This window comes from Erpetoichthys calabaricus, chromosome 13, assembly GCF_900747795.2.
Source record: "Erpetoichthys calabaricus chromosome 13, fErpCal1.3, whole genome shotgun sequence".
In the NCBI taxonomy this organism is placed as follows: Eukaryota; Metazoa; Chordata; class Cladistia; order Polypteriformes; family Polypteridae; genus Erpetoichthys; species Erpetoichthys calabaricus.
The window spans coordinates 10,585,329-10,611,792 of NC_041406.2; the positions used below are offsets into that span (position 1 = coordinate 10,585,329).

Below are 26,464 nucleotides of genomic sequence, written 5' to 3' on the forward strand. Positions count from 1 at the left end.
TAGAATGAATGACAACATTCCAGCATTACTAGTTTCCTGCGTAAACAGTAGGAAGAGTGCTAACCAGGACCGCACTTTTCCAAAGCAATTAAAAACTTTTTTTTCGTCTTTGGATCGCTATATAATATGCCTCAACCACCAGTAAAGGCACTTGTTAACGTTTTGCGAGCATTGCTACATTAAATCAAATTAAATAATGAAATAGAACGCTGAAAAGGAAAACATACAGACTATAAACCGAGGTCTTTCATTTCAAACCACAACCGCCGAAACAAGGCAACCTAACCACCATGCAAGATAAGACCATAACATAAATCACACTAAACTTGTGCTCACGTTTGTCTTTAAGAAGGTTGCGAAACTGTACTCTCAATTCAAAAGAAAGCGCGTTCTCAGCATCGGTGCGAATCTTTGCCATGGCCATTTATTTCACTGGTAATTTAAACGTTGGGGAACTTCCAGTTTATAATCTACGAAGCATTAGTCTGGGGAGGGTCAAATGTAACCGAGAAGGCAAAAATGCCAACGTCTACTGTACTACTCTCGATTAACCACAGAACCGAGTCCTCGCTCCATTTAAAAGAAGCAGGGTGGTGGTTACAAAAGGGAGCAGTTGGTAGTGCAGCAGTGTAAACATTACGACTACAGCCCATGTGAAAAATGGCTCGAGCTACTCCGCTTAAAAAAAAAAAAAAATCAAATGGCAATCTGTGCAGAGCTGATTTTAACACGCACGCGCCTTGCGGAATAAAGTGTGTGCGCAATGAAATAAAATAACCAAAGTCACGGTGTTGCGCACAGAGCTCGTCCTGTTAAAGAGTAACCTGGGCACGGACAGTGGAGCAGGCAGTGACCAAACGCGAAAGCGAACCCAGGCACACACCCCAAGAACAGTTCCGAGGCAGATCGATCCCCCCCCCCCTTTTACAAACACACTCTCGAACACCGCGCAGGGAATCTTTGATTGTGTTTCTTCGTGTACTACAAGCCCCCCCCCCCCCCCCTTAAAAACTAATGCATTACCCTAACGCATTTTCACTTAAACATTTTAATATATATTCCCTCAAGTGGACACGCACTTGGGGGGGGGGGGGTACGCAAGATCCAATCATCCATTTACAACCCAACTCCTTGAACCTGCGAGCCTCAATAATAATGTTTTTAAAAAAGTTACCAAACAGACATATATTTACTAATACAGCCCCTACTAAATACCATCATACATTTCACCCGGTCCGATCCGGAGCACAAACACGCCTTAAAGTGCTGCTCGAGTCCAGCTGCGCATTTCTTTGCTTTAGTTTTCACGCCGGCCTCACATTTTATTTTTTTTTCCTCGTACGACTCTTACCCCCATGAGGTAAACAAGATCCCAAAACACTTTCGCATTCTTAAAATAGACACATTTTTTTGGGGGGGGGGGGCAATATACATTCCGACTTCAAATCCAAAATAACACAGCGAAAACTTACCGGTTTCCCAGGAGCGCCCGCTCTCTCTCGCTTGCTCCTCCTTGCAGATCTTCTAATGTTTGTTTGCTGTGTTTTTTCTTTTCCTCCCGTAAGTGTCGAAAGTTACTAAAAACGTGTTTAGCACAGCTTCTCTCGAAAGGCAGTTCCGAAATGAAATAATGTTCCGCCGCTCCCAGCCCCAAACTCTCTAGCCTCCCGTGGCAGCGCGCTGTTTCTCTCTCCACCGCCACCCCCCTTCTCCCCAATAATACCCACACAAACACACGCACGGTACAGCTCAGCGGGCAGCCGCTCGCTCCCTCGCTCGCTGGCTCTCCCGCCCGCTCAGCTGACTCCACTCCAGCGGGCTGAAGGCCACGCCCACTGGTGCTCTTTGGCCCGCCTTCGATCGATCAAAAAACCACGAGCCAACTGAGCCGCCGAACACAGAGAAACGAGTGCAGCGCGACGAGAGGATGTGTGAGCCGTTTTCTCAGAGTGAGCTGTTTTAGACACTTCGCTAAACTCACTCTTTGTATTGTGCGGGTGTCTGTATCTAGATGTCATTCTAACCAAAGTAAGTAAGTAGCAAGTCCCAAAAGTTGCTAAGTATTAATGTAATTAAGTGTCTTTTCACGTCCCGTTTGTATACTCTCCCGTCCATTTTGAGACGTGTATGAATTTGCATAAAGTGCCGCCCCGTTTCTTGACAGTTTAATCCGACGCTCCTGAGTTACACGTTTTTGTACCTCTTTGTTTTTTGCGTTTTTTTTTTTTAAGATTATGGACGATTTGTAATAAGGCTGCCTGAGTGACCTTGCGACGTGGCGTTTCGCCCGATGTCCGTCGCGTTTGCCTTGTACCTCTGCTTCCATCTTAACGCGAGGCGTCTGTCTGCGGGCCCGCTTGTGCGCACGTTGCATCAGAGGGCCGCTGCATCGCTGCCAGAAGCACTAATGATGCTTTACTTTTTTTAGGCGTTAGAACATTAGGTAGATTTGAAATGAGCAGAAACCGTATATTTGGATTTATCAAGTTTAACTACAACAAATTTTATTTATATAGCACATTTTCATACAAATTATGTAGCTCAAAGTGCTTTACATGATGAAAAAAAGAAAAATATAAAAATAAGAATAGGCAATACTAAGTAACAAAGTAACAAAAAATAAATTAATGCCCAAGGGCCAGGAGGACAGAAAAAAAAACTACAGAGGGCTGGAGAAAAAAAACAAAATCTGCAGGGGTTCCAAGAGGCCATGAGACCCCCCCCAGTTCCCACTTAATAGATAGATAGATACTGTATTATTCCCAAGGGGAAATTCACATACTCCAGCAGCAGCATACTGATAAAGAAAATAGTAAATTAAAGAGTGATAACAGTGCAGGTATACAGACAGACAATAACTTTGTATAATGTTAATGTTTACCCCCCCCCCCCCCCGGGTGGAATTGAAGAGTCACATAGCGTGGGGGAGGAACGATCTCCTCAGTCTGTCAGTGGAGCAGGACAGTGACAGCAGTTTGTCACTGAAGCTGCTCCTCTGTCTGGAGATGATCCTGTTCAGTGGATGCAGTGGATTCTCCATTATTGACAGGAGTCTGCTCAGCACCCGTCGCTCCGCCACTGATGTCAAACTGTCCAGCTCCGTGCCTACAATAGAGCCTTAATTAAGAAATTAAACCTGTTTTTTAATTCCATGGCTTGTTGCTGCTCTCATTTTGCAATAGCAGATATTTTCAAAATTGTAGATTTTTTCTTTACTTTTCTAAGAGCTCTGTTAAAATGTTTTGGTGACCTGAGCAAATCAACATTCCTGAGACCTCCGCCTTTTTTATTTTTAGATATTGTGTGATGGACACCAGTTGTTTTGGTTCATTTTGTATCTCATTATTGTTTGGCTGCTAACTAAGCAAAAAGAAACAATTATTGGGACTGAGTCTTGAAGAGCAAATCAATTAAAATTAATTCAAAAGAAGTTAATTAGCAGCAAAAACAGGTCACTATTTCAGAAAAGGGGTAGAATGAAAACCTGCAGCCACTGCGGCCCACTAGGACTGGAGTTTGAGATCCCTGTTCTAGTACAACCCTCCACCAACCGCCCCTCCTGGAAGTTGTCTGACATTGACAATGTTAACGTTTACCCCCCCGGGTGGAGTTGAAGAGTCGCATAGTGTGGAGGAGGAACGATCTCCTCAGTCTGTCAGTGGAGCAGGACAGTGACAGCAGTCTGTCGCTGAAGCTGCTCCTCTGTCTGGAGATGATCCTGTTCAGTGGATGCAGTGGATTCTCCATGATTGACAGGAGTCTGCTCAGCGCCGGTCGCTCTGCCACAGATGTCAAACTGTCCAGCTCCGTGCCTACAATAGAACCTGCCTTCCTCACCAGTTTGTCCAGGTGTGAGGCGTCCCTCATCTTTATGCTGCTTCCCCAGCACACCACTGCATAGCAGAGAGCGCTCGCCACAACCGTCTGATAGCACATCTTCAGCATCTTATTGCAGATGTTGAAGGACGCCAGCCTTCTAAGGAAGTCTGAATATACTGTATAGATGGAAGATTGGCGTGCAACATGCAATGGTATATCTGCTCCACAAGGCTTACTCCTATCTGGACAAAGCTGGCAACAGTGTTAGAATGGTGTTTTTGATTTCTCCAGTGCATACAAATACTATCCATCCAGCCATACTTGTTAAGGAGTAATGTCGGGGATATGCTGGTGGATGAGCATATGGGTATCCTGAGTAACAGAAAGCTGGCAGCACTGTTCAAATGATGTTTTTTTAATTTATCCAATACCTTCAATACCATCCATCCAGCCATACCTGTTAAGGGCTTAGCTCAGGGATATGCTGGTGAATGATATGGTATCCTGAGTAACAGACTCCCATCTCCTAAAAAAAAAAATGTCCATGTCTTGAAAAAAAATAGCTGCCAAATGTTGGTATACGTCAGCCAAATGTTTGATGTGTGTTCCCTTTAGACCATAATACAAAATATAAAATCAATGGGTGGGTGTCCAACTTAGAATTTTTAAGGTGATGAGTTTTGAAGCTGTAATCAAAAAATCAAAGTGAGGTTGGGATGTCCCATTTGGAGTTTGGAGTTTTTACATACACCAAAAATCCAGAATTTTCACAGTCTATCACCGCGCCACCTGTGAGTACGTTATTAATTTGGAGTGGTCCATACGTTAAAATTCCCCTAAATATGGTGTTTAAATACCTGCTTAAGGGAATGATAGAATCGACTATTGTCAAACTTCTTGACATCGGTCAGGACTATCATAAGAGGAATGGAACAACGTGATATAAGACGAGCATTGTACATTATTTTCACAATGTAAGCTTAAACTTTTTCAGCGAGCCCTAAAACAAACTTCTCAATTTTTCAGTTAATCACTCTCTATTGACAAAATGTATGCTTGCCACAAGAATGCAGAAATGTTTAGAAGTGTAAGGCCTCTTACCCCAACTGTTGACATCCTTTGACCCAACTTTTGATGCTGATTGGTCCTTTGATTACATTCAGTTTTGGCATGGTTAATATGTAATCTTGAAATACAATACACACAGATGCCGCAAAGCGAATTGCAATTCTTTTGCTTTGCATTTAGTTATGACACGATCTATAGATATGAATTAAAATGCAATATCCTTTTTTATTGCATTTTAAACTGACACAAATTGTGTGCCATAATGAAAAGCATCTAGGTCATGTCACTTGCACAAATTCTCAGATGAATAATGGGGTGTTTTGATAGGGGGGTGAGACAATATAGGAGTCAGGTGGAGAACTTTGTTTCTTTGTGCAGATATTCATTTATGTTAACTGTGTTAATTATTTCATTTCCGTATGTCGAAATCTCTTCTTCTATGTTCCTTGTGTTTTGTGGATGGTTTCCCAAGAAGTAGGGTCACCTGCCCATCAGTGACTGATGACAAAATGAATCCACGCAGAAAAGGTGTTGCCATATCTACAGGGTGTGACTGAAATGTATTCAAATACCCATAAGGAAAGTCTGCAATGTGCACTTTAGTCATGTCTGAATTGTTTGATTTGTAATTTTAAACTGAAAGGAAGAGGGGTAAATCAATGAAAAATGTGTATTTGTCCCAAATATTACATTTTCAACCCCACTTAATCCAATTCAGGGTCATAGAGGGTCACAGCCTATCTTGGCACCACAGGATGTATGTAGCCACGGGTTGACAGCAGCTGATGAATTTCTTATTGGTTACAAGAGAAAAAAAATCAGCAGCCATGGAGGATCAAGTTTTTTAAATAGTGTTTACCAAGGGCTAAGGCAGGGGCAGCGAACTCCAGGCCTTGAGTGCCGCAGTGGCTGCAGGTTTTCATTCTTACCATCTTCTTAATTAGTGACCAGTTTTTGCTGCTGATTACTTCTTTTAATTAACTTGACTCAGGCCTCATAGTTGTTTCTTTTTCTTTAATTAGCAGCCAAACAATAATGAGACACAAAACGATCCACCACATGACCAGCTCCCCTGTGCTCATTACACAATATCTGAAATTAAAGAGAGGTGATGGTCTTGGTAAGGTTGATCTCTCAGGTCACCAAAACATTTTGACGGTGTTCTTAGAAAGAACAGAAAAACAACAGTTTTCGAAATGTGTGCTGTTGCAGAATGAGAGCAGCAACAAGCCATGGAATTAAATAACGGGTTTAATTAACAGCAAGAATTGGCTTCCCAATAAGAAAGTGATTGGAGTGAAATTGGTTGGAATTTGAAGCCCCAGTTTAGCTGGTCATCTGTTAGCTTGTTTCACATCTCATTTCTGCTTGGCTGTCATTTAATGAAGAAAGGAATCAATTCAGAGGGCCGAACTCTTCTAAAAGGGCTATTAAAGTGATGGGGAAAAAGTTAATTAGCAGTGAAAACTGGTCACTGATTAGGAAAAGGGTTAGAATGAAAACCTGTAGCCACTGCGGCACTCTAGGCCTGGAGTTTGCCACCCCTGGGCTAAGGAAAGTTCTTATATTAGCTAATGAAGCCTATTGACCTATTATAAATATTCTGGGGCTTCACCTACGGCCATTCCTTCTTTATGTAGTTTTCCCCAGCTTCACCCCTCTGCGCCTTTTCCATTTCATTCCTTGTGTCATGGTAGTCATTTGAGGGAGAAGCAGGCAGACTAAACTGAGGCAGCTCAAGTGATGGGTTTGCAAAATCATTGTTTTTAACGATGAAAAAACACATCAGGGATATGTAGGTGGATGAGCCTGTGTTGAGCTGGATATTGGATTATGCGTCCAGCAAACTGCAGTTTGTGAGGCCTTGATGTAGTGTGAGCAACACTAGAAATGTCCTGTGACCTTATCTGTTTGCCCTGTATACCACTCTGACTATAAATATATCATCAGGTCGCGTCACTTGCATATGTTCTCAGATGATTCTGCACTTATTGGGTGTGTCAACAAAGTGAATTTGACAATATAGGATTCAGATGGGGAACTTTGTCTCTTGATGCTAGGGGAATTGTCTGTAAGTTAGCATCCGCAAAACCAATGAACTGATTATTGATTTTTGCCACACCAAAGAATCCTCTGCGTCTGGTAACAACTGAGGAAGTTGATGTGGAGATAGTATACTGCTACAAGTGCTTGAGGATCCACGTCAATGACAAGATGGACTAGTCTCGTTACACAGAAGAACTGTAGAAGAAAGGGCAGAGCAGAGTTTTTTATTTTCTTAGGAGACTGTTCCTTTAGGGTGTGGGTAGTATCATCAAACTCTGTGATGGCTGATGTGATCTTCTATGTTGTGGTGTGCTGGGCTGGTAACATCACTTCAAGAAAGGCCCCCCAAATCAACAAGCTAATTAAGAAGACAGGCTCAGTTGTGGGACACACTCTTAACCCATTGGAGGTAGTAGCAAAGGAGAGAATTAGTTTAAAACTGATAGCCATTATGAGCAATGCTGCACATCCTCTCAAACACAGTAGCATTGAGGACTTTAACGTCAACAAGTTATTCAGTAGAAGTATGTCAAGAAGTGCTTCACGGACTCCTTCATACTTATGGGAATATATCTTTATAGTGTCTCACTGTCCCTGCTCTCTTATCATTAGCCAAGTCAGAAGGCTTTGCATCTTTTTTCAATTCATAATAATAATAATAATAATAAGTTACATTTATTGAGCGCCTTTCACAAACCCAAGGTTGCTTTACATACAGTAGTAAAAAAAAAATTACACAGATGACAAAACTTCATAGAAGAGGAAAGTTTTCAGTTGAGATATAAAAGTGCAGAAAGAGGAGTAATCTCGGAGAGACTGAGGAAGACAGTTCCAGAGTTGAGGGGCTATAACACTGAAGGACCTGCCTACCAGGGTGGAGAGTCTGGTGTGTGGGACAGTAAGGAGATTACTGCTTGTGGACTTGAGAGAGCGACAAGGAGTGTAAGGAGCTAGGAGCTGAGTGAGGTAGAGGAGGGCAAAGGTTATGTAGGGCTTTGAAGGTGAGAAGCAGAATCTTGAATTTAATCCTTGATGGAACCGGTAACCAGTGTAGCTGGGAGAGAACAGGGGAGATGTGAACAGAACGCTTTGTGTGGGTGAGGACTCTGGCTGTGGAGTTTTGAATATACTGAAGCTTCTGTATAGATTTTGCAGGGAGGCCAATAAAAAGGGAATTACAGTAATCAATACGAGACATTATGAAACAATGAACCAGAGTTTGAGCATCAGACAAGAGCAGAAATGGACAGAGGTGGGCAATGTTACAGAGATGACAGAATTAAATTTTGGAAAGAGACCTAATGTGTAGCTCAAAGCTAAGTGATGAATCAAACAAAACACCAAGATTTCTGACAACAGGAGAAGGTTTGACAAGTGCACCATCAACAGAAATAAAGAAATCGGATGCCTTAGAAAGTTGGGATTTTGGACCTACCAGTAACACTTCAGTTTTATTGGCATTAAGTTTGAGAAAGTTATTTTCCATCCATAGCTTAAGATCAGTCAAAGTCAAAGCGAACTTTATTGTCATCTTAACCATATACAAGTATACAGATAGACGAAATTGCGAAGCTCAGGGTCCAAAGTGTAACAACATGAAGTGCAAATGATAAATTAAAAATAGAATTAAAATTAAAACACAAACAAGACAAGATATTGTGCAAAGACAAGACAAAGAAGTAGCAGCAATATTGACGTGTCATAAGCAATATGAACATTGATGCAATGTATGGTATTTGCCATCTAGATACATACTGTAAAAATAGTCAATAGATATGTAATATAAAAAATAAATATATAATAGATATAGATAATACAGAAATGATCAGTGTATGATAATAGTTGTTTAAGACATTTGTAAACAATGACAGGTCAGAATGCTTCATAGCAGAAGGATATCAAGAATGTTAAAATACTTAAAGGTCAGTATGAGATTTTCAGTTCTTTTCTAAATGCACACTCGTCTTTGCAGGACAGTGGCTGGCATGTATAAAAGTTCTGTTTTTAGAGGTGGTTGAGGCCGTGTGGAAGATCCCAGGGGGCAGCATGGTGTTAAGGAGTCTATCAGTTTGGGGGTAAAAACTCTCCTGCAGCCTGGCAGATCTGGCTTTGATGCTGCAGCATCTTCTCTTGGATGGCAGAAGTGTGAAAAGTCCATGTGAGGGGTGTAAGGGGTCCTGCACAATGCTGCAGGCCTAGCGGACACTGCGTTTGTAAAATATGTCCTGTAGTGAAGGGAGAGGCACCCCAATAATGTTGTCTGATTTCTTCACTATCCTTTGCAGACGCTTGCGATCGGATATATTGCAGTTGCCATACCAGACAGTGATGCAGCTGGTCAGAATACTCAATGGTGCCTCTGTAGAACATGGTGAGGATGGAAGAAGGGAAGACTTGCTCACTTCAGCCGCCTCAGGAAGTGTAGTCTCTGCTGGGCTTACGTGATTAGTGATGAGGTGTTATGCATCCACGTAAGTTCCACAGTGATGCAATCAGTAAGTATGCTGGGAGGCGAGTATGTAATTAGATATAACTGTATATCGTCTGCATAACAGTGGTAGTTAAGACCAATAATCTGACCCAAAGGAAGGATGTAAAGTAGAAAAAGTAATGGCCCAAGGACCGAACCCTGAAGGACACCACGCGACACAGGTGAGGTGGAGGATTTATATCGACCAAGTGTGACAAACTGTTGCCTATTAGAGAGATATGATGTGAGCCAATGAAGAGCTAAGCCAGAGATGCCTACAGCATCATCATTATGACTCAGGCACCGCCCGAGTGGCAGCCTTTCCAGCAGCTCTGTGTATGACTTTATCTTTTTACCTTTTGTCTGTATTCTTCTCTATTTCACTGTCAACTCCTACCACTTTCTTGTATGTGGACTAGTTCCCTGGACACTTTTTACACTTTTTTTACTACTCTTTACTACTTGGAAATGGATTTTTACATGCCGTCTATTCAAGTAGCCAACTTCAAGCGCTGAGAACAAATGCCAGAGCCGGTGTGGTCCCCTATGCACCTGACGAGGTAAGAAGGTCGTATCGTGGCAGCAGAGCCGGCGCTAAGATAAAAGCCAAGCATCTAGAGAGAAAGTGGCGATACAAACCTTCGGTGCCTTCTGTGATCCTGGGAAATGTGAACTCGCTACCAAATAAGATTGACGAACTGGTTGTGATGGTGAAAAATGTCAGGACCTACAGAGAATTGTGTTTTACTGAAACGTGGCTAACAACTAACATCCCTGATGGTAACATGGAGCTACCCGGGTTTAGTACAGTTAGAGCGGACAGAGACCCAAGTACCTGCGGAAAGAACAAAGGAGGTGGACTCGCACTCTGTGTCAATATAAGATGGTGCAACTCTGGACATGTAAATGTTAAAATCTCCTCTTGCTGCAGGGACATCGAACTGTTGGCCGAAAGTTTCCGTCCCTATTACTTGCCCAGAGAGTTTGGAAACGTCATTGTTGTTACTGTTTACATCCCTCCTCAGGCGGATGTGGAGATAGAGAGTGACATCATCCACTCAGCTGTTGCTAAACTGCAAACGCAGCACCCCGAGGCACTTGTGCTAATTGCTGGAGACTTTAACCATATGACGCTGGACAAAACATTACCTGCCTTCTCCCAGTATGTGGATTGTAACACCCGGGGAAATAGGACTATTGACCTACTGTATGCAAACGTTAAAGATGCATACAGCGCCACCCCACTGCCTGCACTTGGGAAAGCAGATCATAACCTGGTTCTGCTTCAGCCTCACTACAAACCAAGATTGAGGGAGATACCTACAACCACACGCTCATTCAGGAAGTGGTCCCCTGAGGCAGAGCAGGCTCTGAGAGACTGGAACTACGGACTGGGATATCCTGCAGGGATCACATAGTGAGAACATTGAGGAAGTTGTTGACTGCACTACTGACTACATCAACTTCTGTATGGACATTGTAGTTCCAGTAAGAACAGTACACTGCTATGCTAACAACAAGCCATGGATTACAAATGACATCAAGGGCCTTTTGAACCAGAAGAAAAGGGCTTTTAAAGGCGGTGATCAGCATGAGCTCAAGCGCGTGCAGAAGGAACTCAGAGTACAGCTCAGGGCAGCGAAGGAGCAGTACAGGAGAAAGATGGAGCAGAAGTTGCAGAATAACAGCATGAAGTAAGTGTGGGATGGGATGAAGATCATCACTGGCTGCAGCTCGAAGCGGGGTGCCACCATCGAGAGAGATGTGGAGAGAGCAAACCATATGAACAACTTTTTTAACAGGTTTGACCACCCTAACCCACTCTCACCTCAGAGTACTGCACCCTCCACCCATCCTTTTGCTGATACCAGCATAGGAGAGAGTCTACCCCAACCCACAATTACAACAGCGCAGGTAACCAGAGAGCTGAGGAGACTTTGTGCCAGCAAAGCAGCGGGTCCAGATGGAGTATCGCCACGACTGCTGAAGGCCTGTGCATTGGAGCTGGGGAGTCCTCTATAGCGCATCTTCAACCTGAGCCTGGAACAGGGGAGATTCCCGAGGCTTTGGAAAACATCTTCCATCACCCCCGTCCCAAAGATATCACCCGAGGGGGTAAATGTTAAAATTATACAAAGTTATTGTCTGTCTGTATACCTGCATTGTTATCAGCATTGTTATCGCTCTTTAATTTAATATTGTTCTTTATCAGTATGCTGCTGCTAGAGTATGTGAATTTCCCCTTGGGATTAATAAAGTATCTATCTATCTATCTATCTATCTATCTATCTATCTATCTATCTGTCTGAGAGACGTGACAGGAGGATTTCATGATTGTCAAATGCTACACTTAAGTCAAGAAGGAGGAGAATATTAAGTGAACCATAGTCTGCAAACCGGAGAAGATCATTAACTACATGGAGAAGAGCTGTCTCAGTGCTGTGTACGAAAGCCAGATCGAAAAGGCTCATAGAGTGTATTGTCTAGAAGAAAAGCATGGAATTGTGTATCAACCACGCATTCCATCACCTTAGCCAAAAAAGTGAGATTAGTGATAGGCCTGTAACTGGGGAGAAAGGAAGGATCCATTCATGAGCATGTTTATTCATTGTTTCTATGTGTTATAATATTTTCTTTATTCCTTGAACTTCTGTAAAACCTGCTTTCCCCTTGGAACAAATAAAGGTCTTTCTTTCTATCTATCTAGAGCTTCCCATATTTAGTGGTATGTCTTGGTTTATAGCAGGAATCCTAAAGTTTGGTCCTGGAGGGCCACAGTGGCTGCTAGTTTTGGTTCCACCCCAATTCCTTCATTTGAAGTCAATTATTGTAGTGTTTCTCAACCTTTTATGTCCTCAGGACCCCAGTTTTGCCTTTCAATGCTACTGTCGACCCACAGGCAGCAATTAAAGAATGGCAGGATAGTGGTGTGTATGTGTGTGGGGGGTCCCCTCATAGTGAAATTAGTGCAATTAAAACAGTGTGAGTCGGGGTGGATCCCCTTTGGTGAAAGGGGTACAATTAGAAGTTTGGAAAAATATCACAATAGTTTTGCTGCAATGTGGTTTTGGGAGGGTGGTGGTTGGATGCTTCCCCCAAGCATGGTTATAAACAGGTTAAAATAGCATGCAACACTGTCCATTGTTTCACTGGATGTTGAGGGGGGGTTTAGTGGGGGTTGTTTCCAGGAACAATTAGAAAAGGGGGGGGGGGTATCGAGCAATAATGTCAATTGTTTTGCCAGATGGGGGAGCAGCTGCGATGGCCATTCATCACCCACCAATGCCAACCTGTGACCCAGTGGTTGAGAAACACTCGAGTTATTCTTGCACAAGCAACATTTTCATTAACTTGCTTGTTAAGATTCTCAACTCCTAATCGTGCCTTTTAAGCTGCATCCCATTTTTAATTGCTTATTGTTGACTTATTCAGTTGCTAATTAACAAGGAGATGCCAGTGACAAAGCAGCCAGAGCCTCATAGCTAACTCAGTCCCATTTGTACCTTAGTGTGGTCATCATAAAGTGTGTATTTGAATTAAGTATTTGGAAAGAAAAAAGTAAAGAAGTGACATTTACTAATCTGATCAAGGCCACCTGGATGTTATCATCGGAAAGGAAAAATCTGCAATATAAGAATGACCTCATGTGGCAGGATGGAAGCCATAAAATTAAATAAAAAAAAAGTTCTCTTATCAGTAAAGATTGACTTTTGGCAAATAAATTGGGCTGTAATTGAAATCTGCAGCTACTGTGGCCCTCCAAGACTTCTGGTTTAGAATCTTTTGACTTTGTGTAGTTTTGAGTTGATGAGATTTCCTAATGTTTTGTTTTTTGTTTTCCTCCTAGTTAAGGACCGCTTATATTTTTTGACTTCTGTTGTTTGCATCTTGCTTTTTTGGCTTTGGCCAATGTATCTTTTCTGATCTTCTATGCATGACCACCTGCCTGTTTCTTTTGAGATTTTACTCTTTTTTTTTGCATTTCTCTTTGGTTTCAGGCTGATTGCTGTGCTTTATGGGATGGTATGCTTTGGCAATGTCAGACAACTTCCAGGAGGGGCGGTCGGTGGAGGGTTGTACTAGAACAGGGATCTCAAACTCCAGTCCTAGTGGGCCGCAGTGGCTGCAGGTTTTCATTCTACCCCTTTTCTGAAATAGTGACCTGTTTTTGCTGCTAATTAACTTCTTTTGAATTAATTTTAATTGATTTGCTCTTCAAGACTCAGTCCCAATAATTGTTTCTTTTTGCTTAGTTAGCAGCCAAACAATAATGAGATACAAAATGAACCAAAACAACTGGTGTCCATCACACAATATCTAAAAATAAAAAAGGCGGAGGTCTCAGGAATGTTGATTTGCTCAGGTCACCAAAACATTTTAACAGAGCTCTTAGAAAAGTAAAGAAAAAATCTACAATTTTGAAAATATCTGCTATTGCAAAATGAGAGCAGCAACAAGCCATGGAATTAAAGAACAGGTTTAATTTCTTAATTAAGGCTCTATTGTAGGCACGGAGCTGGACAGTCTGACATCAGTGGCGGAGCGACGGGTGCTGAGCAGACTCCTGTCAATCATGGAGAATCCACTGCATCCACTGAACAGGATCATCTCCAGACAGAGGAGCAGCTTCAGCGACAGACTGCTGTCACCGTCCTGCTCCACTGACAGACTGAGGAGATCGTTCCTCCACCACACTATGCAACTTTTCAATTCCACCCGGGGGGGGGGGATAACTGTTCACATTATACAAAGTTATTGTCTGTCTGTATACCTGCATTGTTATCACTCTTTTATTTAATATTTTCTTTATCAGTATGCTGCTGTTGGAGTATGTGAATTTCCCCTTGGGATTAATAAAGTATCTATCTATCTATCTATCTATCATATAGTTCCTTTCATATCTATCTATCTATCTATCTATAAATGGTGCAACTCAAACCACCTACACCTGAACACCAGCAAAACCAAGGAGCTGGTGGTGGATTTTAGGAGGCCTAGACCCCTCATGGACCCCGTGATCATCAGAGGTGACTGTGTGCAGATGGTGCAGACCTATAAATACCTGGGAGTGCAGCTGGATGATAAATTAGACTGGACTGCCAATAGTGATGCTCTGTGTAAGAAAGGACAGAGCCGGTTATACTTCCTTAGAAGGCTGGCATCCTTCAATATCTCCAATAAGATGCTGCAGATGTTCTATCAGACGGTTGTGACGAGCGCCCTCTTCTACGCGGTGGTGTGCTGGGGAGGCAGCATTAAGAAGAAAGACGCCTCACGCCTGGAGAAACTGGTGAGGAAGGCAGGCTCTATTGTTGGCATGGAGCTAGACAGTTTGACATCTGTGGCAGAGAGACGGGCGCTGAGCAGGCTCCTATCAATTAAGGAAAATCCACTAAACAGTGTCATCTCTAGACAGAGGAGCAGCTTCAGCAACAGACTGCCGTCACTGTCCTGCTCCACTGACAGACTGAGGAAATCGATCCTCCCCCAAACTATGTGATTCTTCAATTCCACCCGGGGGGGAGGGGGGGGGTAAACGTTAACAATATATAAAGTTATTGTCTGTTTTTACCTGCATTATTATCAATCTTTAATTTAATATTGTTTTTTGTATCCGTAAGGTGCTGCTGGAGTATGTGAATTTCCCCTTGGGATTAATAAAGTATCTATCTATCTATCTATCTATCTATCTATCTAATTAACAACAAGAATCAGAGGCTAATTAAGCAACTGGTTGGAGTGAAATTGGTTGGAGTTTGAGGCCCTGACTTAGTTGGTCTTCTTTTGGCTCCCTCACTTCACGTTTCATTTCTGTCTAAGGAAAGAAATGAAGAAATTCAGAGGAACGATTAAGAAATTCAGGGGAACAAATCTTAAAAAACAAGTCAATTAAAATGAGTTCAAAAGAAGTTAATTAGCAGCAAAAACAGGTCACAAATTTAAAAAATTTGTTGGAATGAAAACCTGCGGCCCTCCAGGACTGGAGTTTGAGATCCCTGTACTAGAAGGTGATATTGTTACATTGGGATTTGCGGAGAGCACACACCTAGCATTGTCTATACCACTGGACTTTAAACACTTTCTTTTAAATATTGCCTTTTCCCTGATGTCACCACCATCACATGGAAACTGACAAGTCCAGAGCTTTCAGATCTGCAAATATTTTACAGCTGTGATGCTAGGAGGTTAAGTGATTTACACAGTAGGTCACCGTTGGGGATCGAATAAGCAACATAATAGTCCAAATTCCTAAATACTACACAAGCCTGCTTTCTGTAAACCACAAGGTTGACTTTTTCACCCTTGCATTGTAAATTTACTGTCTGACAAAGTAACTTAAGCTGCTTGTGGTCTATTATAGCATTTGAAATAAATAAATATAAATCTCATGATAATGCCTACCCTCGTGAGGATTCTGGAGGGGGTATGCCCAGTTAGTCTACATGTGTTTTGTGGGCTTAGAGAAGGCGTATGACTGTGTTCCTTGAGGGATTCTATTGCTGAGAGAGCATGGGGTTCCAGGGCTCTTAATAAAATCTATTCAGTCCCTCTGTAATCACAGTGAGAGCTGTGTTCGCATACTCAGAAACATTGGCACAGTTTCCAGTGGGTGTGGGACCCTGCCAGGATCTGTGCTTTGTCTCCTATCCTGTTTTCATGGACAGGGTATCAAGACAGCCAGAGAGAAGAGGGGGTCTAGTTCAGTGGCCTTAGAATTGCATCACTGCTTTTTAGAGGTGACATGGTCCGTTTGGCTTCATCGGGCTATGAACTCCAGCACACAGTAGGATGATTTGAGACTGCGTGTGAAGTGGCAGGGATGCGGATCACCTCCAAATCTGAGACCATGGTCCTCTGTAGGAAAAAGGTGGACTGTCCTCTTCAAGTGGGAGGCGAGTTACTGCATGCCTCAAGTGGAGGAGGTTTAAGTACCGGAGGGTCTTGTTCACAAACGAGGGGAAAAGGGATGGTGAGATAAACTGACGGATTGGGGCGGTGAGCACAGTTATGTGGTTGCTATACTGATCTGTAGTGGTGAAGGAGGAGCTCAGTCAGTAAGTGAAGCTCTTAATTTACCAGTTGATCTAGATCACTTTTGTTACCTATGGTCATAAGTTTTGGGTAATGACCGAAAAAATGAGATCAAGGAAGGGTATTAGCAGCCAAAATTAGCTTTCTTCTCAGTGTGGCTGGGCTCTCCCTTAGAAGTAGGGTGAGAAGCGCAGACATACATGTGGTTCAGATATCTGATACGGATGCCTCCTGGACATCTCTCTGTTGAGGTTTTACAGGCACAACTAGCAGATAGGAGACCTAAGGGAAGACCCAGGACTTACTACCCATCCATCCATCCATTATCCAACCCGCTCTATCCTAACTACAGGGTCACTTACTAGGAGGACTATATATCCAAGCTAACATGGGAACGCCTTGGGATTCCATAGTATGAGTTGGCAAGTCTGGCTGGGGGGAAAGGTCATATGGGCCTCACTGCTAAGACTGTTGCCCCCATGACCCGACTGGAAAATGATTTAATGAAAGGATAATCCTTGGTGCACTTTGCAAACTAGACACAAGCAGGGTTGACTTGAGTTTTTCTATAGAATCAGAGACCAGGGGTCTGAAACTCAATTCTGTTAGACATTCACCAGCCCATCACATCCTCCAAGATGGGCATTCACAAAGAGCCATCTTCTACAGAGGAAAAAGAAAAATCATGGAACAGTATTGCCATGTGCCACCCTGAAAAGTACAGTTGTCTGCATGAACCCAGATTGGTGTGCAAATGCAGACACACAAGAAACGACTTCAAAACCAAAGCAATCTACATAAAAAAGCATATCGTACTTAGTCATTTTAAGCCCTGAATAGGGTCACAGGGGTCTGCTGAAGCCTATCCCAGCTAGGACAGGGTGCAAGGCAGGAACAAACCCCGCATAGGGCGCTAGTCCATTGCAGGGCAAACATACCTCCCAGCCACACACTAGGGCCAATTCACCTAACCTGCATGTCTTTGGACTGTAGGAGGAAGCCGGAGCACCTGGAGGAAACCCATGGGGAGAACGTGAAAACTCCAATCATGTAGGACCCAGGACGTGAACCCTGGTTTCCTTACTGCTAGGCAGCAGCACTTCCATTTCATTTGTTAATTGCCGTTTTCTTGCTATACCACTGGAATTTTATCTAAATAGTGCTTCAGAGGGTATAGTAATACAGTCTGTTCTGACTCTGCTTTAAAGCAAACAGAGGGTTTTTAAGTAATCAACAGAAGTTGGGACACCTGTGCAAATTGCTTCAATTTGCAAGGATTAATTTACTTTAATTGCTGCAGAACATCTGTAGGTTGTAACCTCTTAGTTATTCCGTGAAGAAGACAGAATTTTTATTGTTCTGAAATTTCATTTTTTTTCAGTTTTTGCTAACTTGAACCTTAAATTTAAATCTCGGCCAGTTTACTACTTACCTTTTACCCACGTTAGGTCATTCATTTCAACTGATTAAATTTGAAGGAAAACTGGAGAAACTGTTGTGTTCTAAAACTTTTGACTGATAATGTAGATACAGTATATATATTTTGGAGGAGCCCCCAAACCTTTTATCCTATTGTGCTGATTACCCAAAGGTCACGAACCTAGAAGCCACACCACTAGCAACGTAGGAAGTTGCGCCAATGATAGCTGTCAAAACAGTAATATTAGAAGGACCTAAAAAACAGCATTCAAGGTGTTAACTTGCAGGTAACTTGCGGGTAAATGCAGACAGAGGCCATTTATCTGTTCTCATCCTCCTAGATCTGAGTGCCGCATTTGACACCACTGATCACAACATTCTTAGAAATCGCCTTAGTCAATGGGTGGGCCTCTCTGGCAGTGTCTTAAATTGGTTTGAATCCTACCTGGCAGGGAGAAAATTCTTTGTTAGTTTTGGTAATTACAACTCAAAGACACATGATATCCTATATGGTGTTCCACAAGGCTCTATCCTGGGTCCGCTGCTCTTCTCAATCTACATGCTTCCGTTAGGTCAGATTATCTCAGGGCATAATGTGAGTTACCACAGCTATGTTGATGACACACAGCTGTATTTATCAATAGCGCCTGATGACCCCGATTCTCTTGATTCGCTAACACAATGATTTACTTGTATTTCTGAATGGATGAATAGTAATTTTCTCAAGCTAAATAAAGAGAAAACTGAAATTTTAGTGATTGGCAATAATGGATACAATGAGGTTATCAGAAATAAACTTGATACATTAGGATTAAAAGTCAAGACGGAGGTAAAGAATTTAGGGGTAACTGTTGACTGTAGCCTGAATTTTAAATCGCATATTCATCAGACCAGTAGGACAGCATTTTTTCACTTAAGAAACATAGCAAAAGTTAGACCTCTTATATCACTGAAAGATGCTGAGAAATTAGTTCACGCGTTTGTTTTCAGTCGACTAGATTACTGTAACGCACTCCTCTCAGGACTACCCAAAAAAGACATAAATCATTTGCAACTAGTGCAGAATGCAGCTGCTAGAATCCTAACTAGGAAAAGAAAATCCGAGCACATCACCCCAGTCTTAATATCACTACACTGGTTACCTGTGTCATTCAGAATTGACTTTAAAATACTACTTATAGGTTATAAAGCCTTAAATAATCTCGCTCCATCTTATATATCATAATGTCTGACACCTTATATTCCAAATTGTAACCTTAGATCCTCAAGTGAGTGTCTGCTTAGAATTCCAAGAGCTAAACTTAAAAGAAGTGGTGAGGCGGCCTTCTGCTGTTAGGCACCTAAAATCTGGAATAGCCTGCCAATAGGAATTCGCCAGGCTGATACGGTGGAGCACTTTAAAAACCTGCTAAAAACACATTACTTTAACATGGCTTTCTCATAACTTCACTTTAATTTAATCCTGATACTCTGTATATTCAATTCATTATAATAACTATTCATGGTGGCTCTAAAATCCATACTAACTCCTACTCTCTATTCTGTTTCTTTTTCCGTTTTTTTGTGGTGCCATCTACTCAAAGCATCATGATGTTCCAACATTGATGGATTAACAGCCAGAAGTCTGCATGACCATCATCATCAAGTCCTTCCATGAGAACCCTAAATACAAAGAGGACTGTTTCATTTATGTGAGGTAGAATGCCCAGAGGGGACTGGGCGGTCTCGTGGCCTGGAACCCCTATAGATTTTATTTTTTCTCCATCCGTCTGGAGTTTTTTTTTTGTTTTTTCTGTCCTCCCTGGCCATCGGACCTTACTCTTATTCTATGTATATTAATGTTGTCTTATTTTTCTTACTTTGTCTTTTATTTTTCTTCGTTATGTAAAGCACTTTGAGCTACATTATTTGTATGAAAATGTGCTATATAAATAAATGTTGTTGTTGTTGGTAACTGCATTCATGGAAAACTTAATCATGACAGGACCAGCATCAGTCTGTAGAAATTTTTTGCCGGTCCACGAAAATTAGGCATGGCATGTACGTAACGATGACATTCTGATCTGCAAAAAAAGTAGACAAGGATTGTTGTTGGTATGCGGCATTCCCCACTGTTAATAAAGCCAGAAGTTTGAAACTCAAAAACTGTAACCTGCTAATTTTCTAAATGTAGCTGCTGGAAACTCCATAGGGGACCCTCAAGCTCTCTTCTGATCTAATGTTAATGGATCAAGCCACTCAAAACTCCACAGAGGATTCCCGCTCTCCTCAATACGCAATAGTTAAAGTTTGCAAATAGATTCTCAAACTAAAATTGTGACATTTGCCAAAAAGTTTGAAAGCTAATGATCTACCTTGCCCCCTTCCATCACATGACTACACCCTGCTTAATGTTTCATAATAGCAGGCAATGATAGGAAGCGGCCTAAAGCAAATCGCAGGCCAAAGGAGTAGCTTGTCTGCCAGAACCTGATAGCTTCCTGCAGTGCTACAATGGCTTCATGATTTCCTTTTCGGTAGTTGTTTTAGTTAGAAGCCAGTGATTACAGCTAATGGAATACTGTATATATTTTTTATCTTTACTTAATCATTAAGGTTTAAACCGTAATTGCTTATTTTTCCATCATACAAAGTGTATTCAACAACAACACTGGAGCACCACAAGAAACAGGCCTGTCTCCTTTTCAATTCACTCTGTACACCTCAGACTATAAATATAATAGCCCGGTCAGGTCACTTGCAGAAATTCTCAGATGATTCTGCACTTATGGAGTGTATTGATAAAGGCTATGAGAGTAGTCAGGGGGAGAACTTTGTCTCTTGGTGCAGAAAGAATTATCTACTGTACATCTTAACATCAGCTTATTGACTTTCACTACACAAAAGAGACTCTATGCGTGCTCACTATTCAGGGAGTGGATGTAGAGGTGGTTCACTCCTGAAAATACTTGAGGGTCCACATTAATGACAGGTTGGACTGGCTTTAGAACACAGAAGAACTATAGAATAAAGGGCAGAACAGATTTTTCTTCCTCTACAACTCTTCTGATGGTCAGTGTGATTTTCTACTCTATGGTGTGCTGAGCTGGTAACATTACTTCCCGAGAGGCCCTACCGAACCAACAAGCTAATTAAAAAGGCAGGCTTCTTATAGGACATGCTCTGGACACCTTGGAGATCGTAGCAAAAGTGAGAACTAAAACAAAACTGAGTGCCATTATGAACAGTGCTGCACATCCTTTATGTCACACACTAACAGTGAGGACTTTCAGATAATGAATTATTCAGCAAAAGTGTATCAAGAAATGCAACGGGGGCTCCTTTATACCAACAGCACTATCTATCTATCTATCTATCTATCTATCTATCTATCTATCTATCTATCTATCTATCTATCTATCTATCTATCTATCTATCTTATAGTGCCTTTCACATCTATCTATCTATCTTATAGTGCTTTTCACATCTATCTATCTATCTATCTATCTATCTATCTATCTATCTTTTAGTGCCTTTCACATCTATCTATCTATCTTTTAGTGCCTTTCATATCTATCTATCTATCTATCTTATAGTGCCTTTCACATCTATCTATCTATCTATCTATCTTATAGTGCCTTTCATATCTATCTATCTATCTTATAGTGCCTTTCATATCTATCTATCTATCTTATAGTGCCTTTCATATCTATCTATCTATCTATCTATCTTATAGTGCCTTTCATATCTATCTATCTATCTTATAGTGCCTTTCACATCTATCTATCTATCTATCTTATAGTGCTTTTCACATCTATCTATCTATCTATCTTACAGTGCTTTTCACATCTATCTATCTATCTATCTATCATATAGCTCCTTTCACATCTATCTATCTATCTTTTAGTGCCTTTCACATCTATCTATCTATCTATCTATCTATCTTATAGTGCCTTTCATATCTATCTATTTATCTTATAGTGCCTTTCATATCTATCTATCTGTCAATCCATCTATCGTATAGTGCCTTTCACATCTATCTATCTATCTTATAGTGCTTTTCACATCTATCTATCTATCTATCTATCATATAGCTCCTTTCACATCTATCTATCTATCTTATAGTGCCTTTCACGTCTATCTATCTATCTATCTATTTATCTATCATATAGCTCCTTTCACATCTATCTATCTATCTTATAGTGCCTTTCACGTCTATCTATCTATCTATCTATCTATCTACCTTATAGTGCCTTTCACATCTATCTATCTATCTATCTTATAGTGCCTTTCACATCTATCTATCTATCTGTCTATCTATCAATCATATAGCTCCTTTCACATCTATCTATCTATCTTATAGTGCCTTTCATATCTATCTATCTATCTATCTTATAGTGCCTTTCATATCTATCTATCTATCATATAGCTCCTTTCACATCTATCTATCTATCTATCTTATAGTGCCTTTCACATCCATCTATCTGTCAATCCATCTATCGTATAGTGCCTTTCACATCTATCTGTCTATCTTATAGTGCTTTTCACATCTATCTATCTATCTTATAGTGCCTTTCACGTCTATCTATCTATCTATCTATCTATCTATCTATCTATCTATCTATCTACCTTATAGTGCCTTTCACATCTATCTATCTATCTATCTATCATATAGTGCCTTTCACATCTATCTATCTATCTATCTATCATATAGCTCCTTTCACATCTATCTATCTATCTATTTTGGCAGACGGCCACCCATGACCCTTCAACACTGGATCCGGGAGAGCAGCCATGGGATCCATGCTACGTCCCCCGGAACACTTAGTGGCAGGCCCCCTGGGTTGCATCAGGGCCACAGACATGGGACTTCGGAGCTAATCCCTGTTGGGTTCTGTGGTCACCGCCAGGCGAAGCTGCAAGGACTTAATGAGCCCATCTGGGCTGTGATGCAACCACACCTGGAAGTGCAGCCGGAAGTAGGTCATCAAGCACCTACAGCATTTCCGGGTGGGCTATAAGAAGAGCCTGCAGCCACTACTTAGGGCGCCAGAGTCGGGAGGAGGAGGAGGACAAAGCAGCCCTGGGAAGAGTGGTGGAAAAGAAGAGTGGTTTGGGTGTTTTTCTTTGGTGGTATTTTTGGGACTGTGTTCTGCCTGTGGGGATTACGGTAAAGAAAAATAAAATCTTTTTGTTTATTTTGCCCGTGCCCCTGGTGTCAGTCTGTGTCAGGTCGGCGCCAATAAAGCGCCTTTATCACAGTATTATGTAGTGCCTTTCACATCTATCTATGTAATTCTTCCAACTACACCAAAGTCTATCTATCTATCTGTCTGTCATAATGTTTCTTTTGCTAATAATGAGTTACAATTAGCACAGCAACAAATTAATTCAGTACAGTTTGCACCTGTGTATTTTTATCATAAAGTATCATTATTCAATAAAATATTTAAACAGAAATAAAACAGGAAATTGAAAAACTAGTAATTGTAATTAATGACATTTGTAAAGCTCTTTTCTAACCTGCTTAAAGCACTTTACCTAGACAGTGGGGAGCCACTTCACCACTAATACAGTATGTCCACCTGGATGATGCACTGGCAGCCATTTTGTTTCTGTAGACTGATCACCACACATCAGCTATTAGGTGGTGAAGGGTTGAGAGACATGGATAGAGCGATAGATAGCAAATACGAAACATGGGATGATTAGCGGGCCAGAATGAGCAGGCTGAGGTGGGCAGTTTAGCCAGGACTTAGGGAAACATCCTACACTTTTACTACCACTGAGTTCCTGACCTGGGTTTAACATCTCATCTGATGGTCAGTGCCAATTCTGATTGGTCAGTTTCGCGGTTGGTGCTCAGTCAGACGGGATGCACCAGGTAAAAGAGGTTAACACACATGAGGATACTGAGGAAAAGCATAGGAGAAACGCTGAGAGTCACCTTCAAAGACAGGAAATATTCACAATAATACAAATGTTTTCACAGAGGTTAATGGGGGCCCATCTATCAATTGTGGTAGTCAAAAAACAGACAGGAGACGTGCAGGTCATCTCATAATGACAGAGTCTAAGAAGCAGGCTTTATGGGAACGTGATTTTCAAGTTGCATTACACACTATCATTAGCTCAGACCTGAACCAACTAGTCAAGCCCCCAGGACACACAAGTTGTGCTAATTCTAGAATCATATATTACCGAGGTATCAGCTAATTCCAAAGAATTACCCAGAGCAGGGACCCAAACTAGTGGAGGTGATATTTTTTGGAAAAAATGATCGCTTCTTCCAGAATATTTTTTTTGCAGTGTCATACCTACTGACTAATGTTTGTGAGCTGTGTAGTCAAGTTGACTTAATGCAAATTAATTTTTCTGCATTACACTCACTTCAGTTCACAAACATGTACAGTATAATGCATTTGCTTGTGTAGAACTTGTTCTATGTGAATACATACGGTGAGGCATCATGCAAGAAACAATGTGAATAATGAACTCCAAGCAATAGCAAGCTAGCTCATAGAACATATGTAGCATCTGATTGATAAGGGCAGGGGTGGACAACGTCGGTCCTGGAGGGCTACAGTGGCTGCAGGTTTTCGTTCCAACTCAATTGCTTAATTAGAAACCAATCCTTGCCAGTTTCAGACCTTATTTTATTTTATGACTTGTTAAACTAGAGCTGCTGATTAACTGTGCAGACTGCATCTCTGTTGTTAGTCATTAACACTAAAACATAAGTAACATGATCGTTATAATTTGTTACTAACCCATACCTATTCTATTTCTCTTCTCTGTACTCAAATGTGACACTCTGTGCCACGGCCCGCCTGCCAGGTTGTTTTGCCTGCCTAAGGTAAAGTCATCTCTGATGGAGGATCGCAGGAATCGTGGGGTAGAGGGGTCCTTTCATCGGATTGGCTGGCCCAGCGCTGTCTCAGCTGTGAAATGGCCAATAGGGGGAGGCAGCTTGATAGCCAAGGTCTCCAGGACTCTGAACAAATCCAAATCCTCTTATGTGATATCATCTACTGTTACATTCTGCTCCGTACTTGTATATTTTTATTTTTATACTGTATTGAGGATTTGTCCTGTTCTGTGTATTGTATTGTATTGTATTGTATTGACCCCCTTTTTCTTTTTGACACCCACTGCACGCCCAACCTACCAGGAAAGGGGTCTCTCTCTGAACTGCCTTTCCTGAGGTTTCTCCCATTTTTTTCCTCTACAAGAGGAGTTTCTCTCGTCTTCTTAGAGAGTCAAGGCTGGGGGGCTGTCAAGAGGCAGGGCCTGTTAAAGCTCATTGCGGCACTTCCTGAGTGATTTTGAACTATACAAAAAATAAATTGTATTGTATTATATTGTATTAGTCTGCAATGTTAGGTTGTTCTATCGTAGATTTGTTCTTTTCCGAGTATATCATCCAAATGATTTGTAACCTAAATGGATCATTTTCAGCCTGTCACATTTTTCTATTAAACCAAATAGTGTATGATGAATCCACGCAGGTGTAAATGGAAACAAGTTAGATGGAGAACTGCAGGATCCTTTGTCATTTGCATCTTATTGTTATTAAGGAGCCATAAAAAAAGGGAATGCAGCTGTTTAAGAGTGAAATAAGCAATTAAGGGTGGGGAAAACTTAACAAGGGAGACTACTAAAATGAAGCATCAAAATGTCATTTGAGCAATAAGAGCTTCATCAGCAATAATTGACTTCTCATTAAGAAACTGGAGTGGAAAAAAAAAACCTGCAGCCGCTGTGGCCCTACGATAGGGGTCGCCAGGTTCGGTCCTGGAGGACCACCGTAGCTGCAAGTTTTCATTCTAACCCTTTTTAATTGAGTGTCCTGTTTGTGCTGTTAATTAATTTCTTGTGAATTCATTTTAATTGAATTGCTTTTTTAAGATTTGTTCTTCTGAATTTCTTCATCTTTCCTTAAATGACATCCAAATAGAAACGAAATGTGAAATGAGTGAGCCAACAGAAGACCAACTAAGTCAGGGCCTCAAACTCCAACCAATAGTCGGACAAGGACAGAGCTGGTTATACTTCCTTAGAAGGCTGGCGTCCTTCAACATCTGCAATAAGATGCTGCAGATGTTCTATCAGACGGTTGTGGCTAGCGCCCTCTTCTACGCGGTGGTGTGCTGGGGAGGCAGCATTAAGAAGAAGGACGCCTCACGCCTTGACAAACTGGTGAGGAAGGCAGGCTCTATTGTTGGCATGGAGCTGGACAGTCTGACATCCATGGCAGAGCGATGGGCGTTCAAAAGGCTAACATCACTTATTGAGAATCCACTGCATCCACTGAACAGGATCATCTCCAGACAGAGGAGCAGCTTCAGCGACAGACTGCTGTCACCGTCCTGCTCCACTGACAGACTGAGGAGATCGTTCCTCCCCCACACTATACGACTTTTCAGTTCCACCTGGGGGGGTAAACGTTAACGTTATATAAAGTTATTGTCTGTTTTTTTTCCTGCATTGTTATCAATCTTTAATTCAATATTGTTTTTTTTTTTGTATCAGTATGCTGCTGCTGGAGTATGGGAATTTCCCTATCTATCTATCTATCTATCTATCTATCTATCTATCTATCTATTTCATTCCAACCAGCTGCTTAATGAG

At 41.6% G+C, this 26,464-nt stretch overlaps 1 protein-coding gene across 2 annotated transcripts in view; it reads right to left on the reverse strand.

The window, feature by feature from the left end:
• grb10b (growth factor receptor-bound protein 10b) overlaps positions 1 to 1,818 on the reverse strand; it is a 204,919-nt gene extending 203,101 nt beyond the window's left edge. The window contains exon 1 of one of the 2 annotated variants that reach the window (XM_028817950.2): positions 1,473 to 1,818. The gene's annotated coding sequence lies outside the window, so the exon portion shown is untranslated. The remainder of the gene's footprint in view (positions 1 to 1,472) is intronic. The other variant, XM_028817951.2, reaches the window with a different exon arrangement.
• Between the last annotated feature and the right edge of the window lie 24,646 nt (positions 1,819 to 26,464).